This window comes from Aquarana catesbeiana, linkage group LG08, assembly GCF_042186555.1.
Source record: "Aquarana catesbeiana isolate 2022-GZ linkage group LG08, ASM4218655v1, whole genome shotgun sequence".
Taxonomy (NCBI): Eukaryota; Metazoa; Chordata; class Amphibia; order Anura; family Ranidae; genus Aquarana; species Aquarana catesbeiana.
This window is the reverse complement of record NC_133331.1, coordinates 273,725,687-273,737,767: the sequence shown is the minus strand read 5'-3', so window position 1 is coordinate 273,737,767 and position 12,081 is coordinate 273,725,687.

The following is a 12,081-nucleotide window of genomic DNA, read 5'->3' as shown; positions in this document are numbered from 1 at the left end:
AGCGTTTACATGCTCCTGTTTTAGTACACAAAGTGTAACTTCAATAGAATCAGATGGCATTTCAGACTAACATAATGTAACACAGTATATTTTTGTTAATACTACAACAGAACATGTATTGGCATGTTTGTATACCATAACTTCAATTCAGTCCAGGATGATTATCTTAACAAAATAGCAACTATCAGAGAACATGTTTGCATACCATAACTCCATCTCAGTCCAGGATGATTATCTTAATAAAATAACAGAACATTGCTTTACTTTTTTTTTTTTTTTGTGTTACACCTTGTAACGGACCAACTGGTACCCTACCCGGGTGCATCTGCCAAGATACAGCCTCCCCCACTCTGGAACCAGGAACAAGGTATTACAGCTGAGAATTGCACCCAAGAACTAGACAACACTAGCTTAGGTGCAAACCAGAACCCCTTTATTGCAAATTCACACAGAATTTATACCATACAAAATCAGATAAGAGCTTGATCACATTATCCTAAACAATGCAAACTTTAAACAGTCAGTAATATTGTCAGTACATCTAATGCCCCGTACACACGGTCGGACTTTGTTCGGACATTCCGACAACAAAATCCTAGGATTTTTTCCGACGGATGTTGGCTCAAACTTGTCTTGCATACACACGGTCACACAAAGTTGTCGGAAAATCCGATCGTTCTAAACGCGGTGACGTAAAACACGTACGTCGGATTTGTGTACACACGATCGGAATTTCCGACAACGGATTTTGTTGTCGGAAAATTTTATCTCCTGCTCTCCAACTTTGTGTGTCGGAAAATCCGATGGAAAATGTCCGATGGAGCCCACACACGGTCGGAATTTCCGACAACACGCTCCGATCGGACATTTTCCATCGGAAAATCCGACCGTGTGTACGGGGCATAAAGCCTAGTACAAACCATGAGTTTTTTTTTTTTTTTCTCATTCAACCCAGCGGGTTGAACGAAAAAAAACTGACAGCTCCGGTTGGACTCGCTGTACTAACAATCCGATGTGGGTAGAGCTATCTCCCCCTGCTAAGCTGTTGTGTTCTGACAACAGGATGGACCCCCTGCCAGAACACTTTGGTCAGCGTTCTTAGCCATTGGCTGAGAGAGCTGATCGGGAGCCGATTGGCTACTGGTTTTCCAGCATGAACGTTCGACAGAAGCTGATGTTGCCAGACATTCAGCCTGTGTGTGCTAGACTTAAGGCTGGCCATACACCACAGGTTGCAGGAAAGAAATTTGCACGATTCCCCCATTAACACAGACAGTGTTGGCAGGGGAATCCTGCCTGCTGAGCAATTGTCTTCTCCCAGCTCGGGGGCGGGGAAAGCCGTCCCCGCCAAGAGAAGACAGTGATTATTGCTAGTAGCTATAGCAGCCACTAGCAATATTCGCAAGAGAATCTGGCAGGCTGGTTGTACTCAAGTCAATCAATCGATTAACTTGGTACACTCAGCCTGCCCTTTAACAGTTTGAATCTCGTCCGGCTCCTGTGTATGGCCGCCCTAACAGTACATCTAATGAACAGCTAGCGTCTAATACATAGTTGCCAACATTGCAAAAAAAAAAAACGTGGGACACTTTTTTGGCTGTAGGCGGAGCCGTATAATAATTAGGGGGTGGGGCATGCATTTGTGGGCGTGGCTTAGCAATAAAAACAAAACTGTGGCGCGCGAAGCATGGGCGTGGTTTACGTGAAATAGTGGACGTGGCTTAAATGGGTGTGGCTCAAAGGGGGTGTGGTTAGAGTCTGAGATGAATAAGGGATGGAGAGGGAAAGGGGGAGAGAGGAATGAGGGGACAGCAGCCCCAGATCCTACACAACAATAGAAATATGTGTATTCTAGAAAGTTTAACAATCAGCAGATAAAGATACTCCAAACACCTGGTGTTAGCTCTTCAATCATCCCGGCACCATGATTGTTATGGTGTCAGGATGATTGAAGCGCATTATTTCTATTATTACATTGTAATATAAAAATAAATCATTCAACTCACCATAATGCAGAATCAGTGGGATCCCTGAGCGTGTCACCTGCCACGTCGCCTGCCACCAGCAGAGTCCGTCTTTGCATCAGGTGCCACCAGCAGAGTCCGTCTTTGCATCAGGTGTCCCCAGCAGAGTCTGTCCACGTATCAGGTGCCCCGGCAGAGTCCCTCCTTGCATCAGGTGCCCCCAGCAGAGTCAGTTCAGACCCCCTCAGAGCAGACCCCCCTCCATCAGTGCAGACCCCCTCAGTGCAGACCCCCCTCCATCAGTGCAGACCCCCTCAGAGCAGAGCCCCCTCCATCAGTGCAGACCCCCTCAGAGCAGACCCCTCTCCATCAGTGCAGACCCCCTCAGAGCAGACCCCCCTCCATCAGTGCAGACCCCCTCAGAGCAGACCCCCTCCATCAGTGCAGACCCCCTCAGAGCAGACCCCCCTCCATCAGTGCAGACCCCCTCAGAGCAGACCCCCCTCCATCAGTGCAGACCCCCTCAGAGCAGAACCCCCTCAGTGCAGACCCCCCCCTCCATCAGTGCAGACCCCCTCAGAGCAGAACCCTCTCAGCGCAGACCCCCTCAGCAGACCCCCCTCCATCAGTGCAGATGCCCTCAGCAGACCCTCCCCTCCCATAACGCCCCCCAGGCCCCAGCAGTGAGCACAGAGATAGAGCGGCTGCTGGTGCAGCGTCCGGTGCCGCGTGTTCAGTGGAGAGGGGAGGGGCCGATTCATTGGCTGCACGGATCGAGCCCCCTTACCCGCTCTACTGAACACAAGGGGGAGCGATCAAGCGGTGGCGGTTGGACCGGCCGCCATTTTACTGAAGCCCGTGCCCAAAAATGCAAATTGCAAACATTCCCGATTTTCCCTGGGCAAATCCCGATTCGGGACAGCCTACGACCGGGACGAGGGCCCCAAAATTGGGATTGTCCCGGGAAATTCGGGACTGTTGGCAACTATGCTAATAATATCCTAATTAAACAGTGATCTATTTAACAGTAAGCTAATCAACAGCTAGAAACCTGAACAATTCTTAATTAGTCCGGGAGTGCCCACCCCAGACTGTCCGGCAACAAGTCCACATTCCTGGATACACAAAGTGCATTGCACATGCTGTCTTTCAGGTGTTTGGCTGTCACTTGTGTCCACTAGAAACATCTTCATAAGACAAAACTCATACAATGTTCCAGCAGTCTGAAGTGGAATTAATTAATCTTCATAGATTTCTTGAGGGAGATTGTTGATAAATAATTCTGTCCCAAGTGGGGGAGCTTCTCCAACCCAGTCTGCAGGAGGGCCACAATATTTCCTCTGACCATTAACCTGTACAAGATGAATATTACACCTCTCCATCCACTCCAGAAGGGAAGCATTATTGTCTTTATTCTGAAAATTAATCCAAGCCTTGCTCTTATCGTTCATCACATTGTTGTCCATCATTAGAGAATGATCTACTCTCTCCATAGGATCAGAGGCTGAACTGAGCTCTTTTCCATGCCCTGACCAGAAGAAACAGACAAAATCCCCAGTTCTCCTCCATGGGCCATAATCAGAGGGTAGAAAGCTAGCTCCTAGTCACCTCCTAAAGCCCCTGTCCCGGTTGGTTCTGTCACACACCTATACTATAATCTGTCAATTGTGCATGTCTAAATAACTCAGAGGACCTTAACTACAGGATAAATTATCAGTTGCCTACTTCATACCTCCCAACTGTCCCTGATTTTGAGGGACTGTCCCTGATTTGGAAGTCCCTCTGTCCCCCTTTCCTCCTCATTTGTCGCTCATTTTGGTCTGATCTATATAGTTGTATATAAAATGCACTATTTATCTTTCTAACAGTGTTTCAGAGTGCTAACCCTTTAATCCAGTTTCTAAATTGCTACATTTGTAAATTTCAAAAGCCAATATATAGGATTGGTAGTGGTAAAAAGAGCATTTGTACTTTTAACTAATCTTTTTTTTTTTTGTATAATTCTCCTCTAAGGGGGCAGGGCAAGGGGTGTGTCCTAAGCCTACATAATTTTGAGAATAGGCGTCCCTCGTTCCCATCTCAAAAAGTTGGAAAGAATGCCTACTGGGATAAGAATATAATAGTGGCTATTATTGCAAAACTTGGTGTAGAATTAGGGAATAAGTGTCAAGTCGGGGAAGGACATCCATCCCATACCTTAAACATTTTTGGGTGGCAAACTCTTTGTTCAGCAACTGTACTTTGACATGGTTCATAAGTACATACAAATCAGGAGAGATAGCCAGCCATTGTAGTGCATGTCCATGCACTAACCTTGCTAAGTAAAGCGGTATTAAACCCAAAGGTATTATTTTGCAGCTTAACAATCATTAGATGTGGTGGCTGCATCAGTTTTCTTTTGCTTTTCTCCTCTGTTTCCACCTGGTGATCTGACCAGTAACACACCTGTATTAGTGAGTCACAACTCGAGGAATGAGCACAGGGGGCACATCAGACAGCACTGAATTGCACCGAATTAACACCCGACCTGCTGGAAATACACAGCCCAAGCACAGCAAAGCCACAGCATTCATAATGAGAGAATGGCAATGTGATGACTATCTATGTGCCATTAAATGAATCCCTATGAAAAATGTTGAAAGACTGTATGCCAACTAACTTAATACAGTAAGAAAAGTTATTGGTGCAGAGCAGATGTCTGGTTTGATTTACTTTTGAGGAGTGAACGCAAGTGTGCTTTTACAGTGTGTTGATGCACTGGGGAATAAAGTGTACAATTACAACTTAACCCTTGAGGTTATGAAGTGAGGAGTGATAAGAAGGAGAAGCAGCCAGTTGAGGAGAGGGAACGGTTGTGCCCGGTGACATAGGTAGGGGTGGCTTGGTAGTTGGTGCACCCCACCAAGGGGCTGGGTTCCTATGTTAGGGCCCACTGTAGAACGCAACCCTCCTAGGGACTGAGTCTGGAACCACAGTGTGCAATAGCTCATGGAGTAAGTGCAATTGCTCCACTATATGCCTTCAGGCTGAGTACAATGAAGTGTACAGTGTACAATGTGAAAAGAGCTGACGGAGAGACTCCCCACTAGAGCTCAGGAGTAAGAGTAATGAGTAGGGATGAGCTCAATATTTGGGTCGAACATAAGTTTGACTCGAACATCGGGTGTTCGTCAAAGAGCAGAAAATTCGAGCGTCACGGAGCGCCCCATATTGCACTGCGATATCGCAGTGCATTGCTGTATGATGATTGGCCAAAGCATGCACCTGACCTGCATGCTTTGGCCAATCACAGCACGCTCTGCTAAGAGAATCATAATTGGCCAAAGACAGGGTGCGTTTGGCCAATCATGGCTCAGGGGGACTAAGTCCACACCCCACACTATATAAGGCTGCTTACACGGTGGCCATATGTAGTGTTGTTGGTGTGGACAGAGAGATAGCTTGATTTAGATTAAGCAGGCAAGTTATTTAGCTAGTGGCAGTATATTTGATATATTATTATTATTATTATTATTATTATTATATTATTATTATTATATTATATTATATTATTTGATTTATTATGTTCCCATGTGTAAGCCTATTCAACCATATTTCCATGCCACCCCCTAGTGGTGATTCATGTTTGGTGCATTGAAAGTCTCAATTTTTCTTGTGCCCACATTAAACTGAACTGTGGCCATTTTCTTGTAATAGTGTGTGTCAGGGCTGGGCTCAACCCTTCCTTCTCAGAGCTGGCCGCTCAGCTGTAGGCTACTTGCCAGCTCCTATCTCTCCATCAACAGTTACTCAGCTGTTGATGATATCTGCTCATCAGTCCTGCCTACGTAAGCCATTCAGCCCAGTGGATCTCTGCCTTCGCCTTGGTCAACATCAAAGAAACTATCTCCTGCGATCCTGTTCCAAGAATTGCTTTGCTGACATCCCTTCTGGCTCCAGATCCTGCTTGCTGTTCCACTACATTGATCCCTGACTTCTGGCTTGGCTGACTTTCTGTTCCGGTTACTGAATTTGGCTATGTTTTGACTACGTTTGTTCTTTTTACTTTTATTATTAAACAAGTGTGATGGATGGAAAGTATTCAGACCCCCTTAAATTTTTCACTCTTTGTTATATTGCAGCCATTTGCTAAAATCATTTAAGTTCATTTTTTTTCCTTTTTTTCCTCTTTAATGTACACACAGCACCCCATATTGACAGAAAAACACAGAATTGTTGACATTTTTGCAGATTTATTAAAAAAGAAAAATGGAAATATCACATGGTCCTAAGTATTCAGACCCTTTGCTCAGTATTTAGTAGAAGCACTTTGCCATGAGTCTTTTTGGGAAAGATGCAACAAGTTTTTCACACCTGGATTTGGGGATCCTCTGCCATTCCTCCTTGCAGATCCTCTCCAGTTCTATCAGGTTGGATGGTAAACGTTGATGGACAGCCATTTTTAGCTCTCTCCAGAGATGCTCAATTGGGTTTAAGTCAGGGCTCCGGCTGGGCTATTCAAGAACAGTCACGGAGTTGTTGTGAAGCCACTCCTTCGTTATTTTAGCTGTGTGCTTAGGGTCATTGGTTTGTTGGAAGATAAACCTTTGGCCCAGTCTGAGGTCCTGAGCACTCTGGAGAAGGTTTTCGTCCAGGATATCCCTGTACTTGGCTGCATTCATCTTTCCCTCGATTGCAACCAGTTGTCCTGTCCCTGCAGCTGAAAAACACCCCCACAGCATGATGCTGCCACCACCATACTTCACTGTTGGGACTGTATTGAACAGGTGATGAGCAGTGCCTGGTTTTCTCCACACATACCGCTTAGAATTAAGGCCAAAAAGTTTTATCTTGGTCTCATCAGACCAGAGAATCTTATTTCTCACCATCTTGGAGTCCTTCAGGTGTTTTTTTAGGAAACTCCATGTGGGCTTTCATGTGTCTTGCACTGAGGAGAGGCTTCCGTCAGGCCACTCTGCCATAAAGCCCCAACTGGTGGAGGGCTGCAGTGACGGTTGACTTTCTACAACTTTCTCCCATCTCCCGACTGCATCTGTGGAGCTCAGCCACAGTGATCTTTGGGTTCTTCTTTACCTCTCTCACCCCGATAGCTCAGTTTGGCCGGATGGCCAGCTCTAGGAAGGGTTCTGGTCCTCCCAAACATTTTCCATTTAAGGATTATGGATGCCACTGTGCTCTTAGGAACCTTAAGTACAGCAGAATTTTTTTGTAACCTTGGCCACAATTCTGTCTCTGAGCTCTTCGGGCAGTTCCTTTGACCTCATGATTCGCATTTGCTCTGACATGCACTGTGAGCTGTAAGGTCTTATATAGACAGGTGTGTGGCTTTCCTAATCAAGTCCAATCAGTATAATCAAACACAGCTGGACTCAAATGAAGGTGTAGAACCATCTCAAGGATGATCAGAAGAAACGGGCAGCACCTGAGTTAAATATATGAGTGTCACAGCAAAGGGTCTGAATACTTAGGACCATGTGATATTTCAGTTTTTCTTTTTTTATAAATCTGCAAAAATGTCAACAATTCTGTGTTTTTCTGTCAATATGGAGTGCTGTGTGTACGTTAATGAGGAAAAAAAATGAACTTGAATGATTTTAGCAAATGGTTGTAATATAACAAGGAGTGAAAAATTTAAGGGGATCTGAATACTTTCCGCCCCCACTGTGTGTATGTGTGTATATATATATATATATATATATATATATATATATATATATATATATATTATATGCTCTGCATCCAGTGTAGCCTATATCTACAGAGCATTCTGTGGTGTACTGTTTCTAATACACTTCAGGCGGTGTACACAGTATCTAATACAGTGTGTACAGTTTCTACTAAACTTCTGGTGGTGTACACAATACAGTGTGCAGCCGTAGTACAGTTTCTACTACTTTTCTGGTCGTGTACACAGTATCTAATACAGTGTGTACAGTTTCTACTACAATTCTGGTGGTGTACACAGTACACAATACAGTGCAGCCGTAGTACAGTTTCTACTACTTTTCTGGTGGTGTACACAGTACCTAATACAGTGTGTACAGTTTCTACTACACTTCTGGTGGTGTACACAATACAGTGCAGCCATAGTACAGTTTCTAATACAGTGCAGGTGGTGTACACAGTATCTAATACAGTGTGTACAGTTTCTACTACACTTCTGGTGGTGTACACAGTATCTAATACAGTGTAGTGTGGTGTTGCAAAACAAAAAATACATCATGTCCGGAAGGCCACCAAGCAGAGGCAGATGCTCACAGGCCACTAAAAGAGGGCAAGCATCCTCTGTGTCTACAGTCAACAGTGGTAGTCGTGGACATGGTGCATCCTCTGCAGGTGGCTGTGGGGCACGCTTGTCCTTTTTTTCTGCTGCTGGTCGTGTTATTGAGCCAGAACATGCAGAAGAGTTGGTGGAGGGGATAACAAAGCCGTCCTCATCCTCCTCATCCTCTTTTACCCAAGCTCAGAGTAGGTTGCCTTCTGACGCAGCTGCCAAAGTGGCCTATTCCACCGGCTCCTTGTCCACAGTCACTCCTTTCATAGTCCCACCATCATGCACGGAGGAGTCCCCAGAATTATTCAACCACAATGTCGGGTACATGCTGCTGGAAGATGTGCAGGGATTTGAAGGCTCCGATCTTGGTTCCCAGGTTGAGGAAGCGAGTAACGTGAGCCTAGAGAGAGGGGGTGCCCAAGAAGGACAAGAAACTGGCAGTCATGTTCCCCCAGCTGCAGCATACTGCCAAGTTTGCTCCAGCGACGAGGAGGGAGGGGATGATGAGGTCACTGACTGTACTTGGGTGCCTGAGAGGAGGAGGAGGCATAACTCCAAAGAAGCAGGATGTCCTTTGGGGGTAGTTTAAGGGCAGCCACCCTATTGCATCACACCACAGAGCTCCACAGGTGCAGGGCACTGCTGAGTTCCCGCTGACTTTTAAAAGTTCCTTGGTGTGAGCCTTTTTCGTCACGTGTGCAGCAGATCGCACCGTTGCTGTTTGCAACCTATGTCTGAAGCGGATCAAGCATGGCCAGAACAGCAGCTGCTTGGGCACCTCATGCTTGACCAGACATATGACGGCCTGCCATGCAGTCTGTTGGCAACAGCACTTGAAACAACCACATCAAAGAAAAAGGTGGACTTCTCCTTGCTCCTCATCTGGGATCTCCAATCCTACTATACCTCCTCTCAAAAACCTGCACTGAGAGCAATGAAGGTGTAGCAATAGGTGTCCCAAGTACTAGCAGCCAATCTGCTAGCAGTACACCACCATCTGATTTTAAAAGGCAAATTTCCTTACCCCAGTTGCTGAACCGTAAAAAGAAATTCGGTCCCAGCCATCCACATGCTCAGCGTCTAAATGCTAGCTTGGCCAAATTGCTAACACTGCAACTGCTGCCTTTTCAGCTGGTAGACTCTGCCCCCTTTCATGAATTTGTGGAATGTGTGCTGTACCTCAGTGGCAGTTTACAAAACGCCATTTCTTTTCACAGAAGGCCATTCTGACTCTCTACCGGCATGTGAAAGGCAATGTTTTGGCCTCGTTGGACAGGGCGGTCAGCAGTAAGGTTCATATTACCACTGACTCAGGGTCCAGCAGGCATGGGCAGGGATGTTACCTTTCCTTCACTGCACACTGGGTAACTCTGCTGGCAGCTGGGAAGGATGCAGGACAGGGTTCAGTGTTGTTGGAGCTTGTTCCACCACCACGCCTCCAAAATACTAGCGGTGATTCTGCCACAGCTCTCTCCTCCATCCAAAGGGAATGCAACCTGCCCACCAACCACCTCATTTGTGACATGCCCACCAGGTGTAACTCAACATTGGCAATGCTGCAGCGGCTGCACACACAGCAGAGGGCCATCAATGAGTACCTGTGCGAGTATGGCACAAGGACAGGGTCAGGGGAGCTTGGCTTCTTTTTGCCACACCAGTGGCTACTGATCAAGGATGCATGCACTGGATTGTTGATCAAAGGGGGGCGTGGTTGGAAGCGGATGGAGGTGAGAGAGGTGGAGTGAGAACGTGTGTGCTCGTCCCGCTCCAGGAGTATGAAGCCCGTGAAATAAACCCGGTTTCCTTGTGGCGATGTGAAGGAGCTTGACTGGGGTTCCCCCTTTTGTGCTGCTGAGTTTTACATGCTCTGAGTTCTAGTTGGCCAGAGTGGAGAGGCGCCGCTCGAGACAGAGGAGGGAATCGGAGCTTGGCGGTGAGGTGTAACTATCGCGAGACACGAGATAGACGGAGTGTTTGGTTCGGCTCCTGGCAACCACGATCGGAGGAGGAGGAGGAGGACGCTGAGTTCCAGGGATGGCGCCCAATGAATGCAGCACCGTGTGACACAGTTGCGCTGGTCGGTAGCTGCTGCGCTGTGAAGGGTATCGGATTGGAGCTCGGAGGCAGGTTGTGCTGGCTGGTGTGGAGGAGTGAGGTACATGTTTGAGGCTCTCGGTCAGTGCTGTGGAGAGTTGGTCAGCGGTGGTGAGCACAGAAGTAATTATCCGGACCTGAGAGTCTCCATAAACCGTGCCTGAAGTATCCTCTGAAAGAGAGGTATCGTATAAACCCTGTATGACATTGTCTGGAGTTTTCTGTCTTCTTAACATTGAGCAAAGAGCAAAGACTGTTGTGAGGCACATAAAGGGATCCTTGCAGGACTGTACGATTTGGGAGGGAGTTTGGAAAACCTGGGGGAGTGGCCCTAATATAAGGGGTAAGCAGTACATTATAAAAGACTGTAAACTGGTGTATAGCCCTTTGGGTGAAGGGAGCGATACTAGCCCTGGGCCCCTGGTGCGTGGAGTGGTAAGAGACTCCCTTGGCGGAAGTAGCCTAGTACCTGTGCCTGTTCCCCCCCCCCCCTCTTTTGGGTTGAAATAACATCACCTAAAGTTAATAACAAACAATAATAATAAAGAGTACTAAGAGCAGATATAACTGTGCAAACAACTATACTATACTCTGATACGGGTGGAGTAGGCGGTTCAAAGGGCAACCCTACAAGGTGGAAACCATTATGTCAGGGAGGAAAAAGGGAGAAGAGCACGCCAATCAGGAAAATATGGGAACCCAGTCCTTACGGTCAGCGAAAGATAAGGAGAAGGAAAAGGGCCCTCACCCCACAGTAGCGGGGGCAACGGCAGCAGCCGTTGCAGCATCCGCTAAGTTAGAAAAAATGATCCTTGCAGCGGAGCATACACCAAATAAAGGTGGGCAGCAAGCCCAAAATAAGTCAGCACCAGACAGGAAAAGTCAAGGTCAATCGGGCTTGCATATCGGCACCTCTAATACAAAAACTCCCTCTACAAAAGGCCCAGGAGCCATAAGTAAAGAAAAGGAGGACTCAGCTATCCCAGTGTGTACGTCAGAAGGAGAGCCCTCCCTAAAAGACATTTTTTTGGCAATAAACGCATGCAATCATTCATTAGAGGTACTGGGAGACCAAATGAAAGACATTAAAGAGGAGCTGACCCAAGTACGGAATGACCTTAAGAAAACAGCAGAAAGGGTGACTGAAGCGGAAAATAGAATAAGCCTGATAGAGGATGAGCTGATCCCTTTGAAACAAGAAGTGAAGGTCTGGAAAGAAAAAACTGAAAATCTGAGATGGAAAACAGACTTCGCAGGGATAATGTGAGGGTGGTGGGGGTTCCTGAGGGGAGTGAAGGCCCAGATTCGATCACATTCTTGGAGAATTGGTTAGTGGGGGTGTTTGGAGGCGAGACATTCACTCAACAGTTTTCAATAGAAAGAGCGCATAGAGTTCCGCATAGACCCCCCCCTCCCGGAAACCCCCCAAGACCGTTCATAGTGAAGTTCTTAAATTATAAGGACAAAGTAAGACTTTTACGGAAAGCTCGAGAAATGGGGAAGGTCTTATATAAAGATGTTAGGGTATCAATATTCCCCGATTTCTCCCCGGACCTACAAAGGCGTAGAGCTGGGTTCCTGGGGGTTAAGCGTAGCCTCCAGAAATTCAACGTCACGTATGCTCTCCTCTATCCAGCTAAATTACGGATTAACGCACTGGGGGGGAAGTCAGATTTTTGAGTCCCCAGACAGTGCGTTGGCATGGTTGGAGGAAAAGAAAGACCAATTACCCAGGAAACAGTAAAGGAA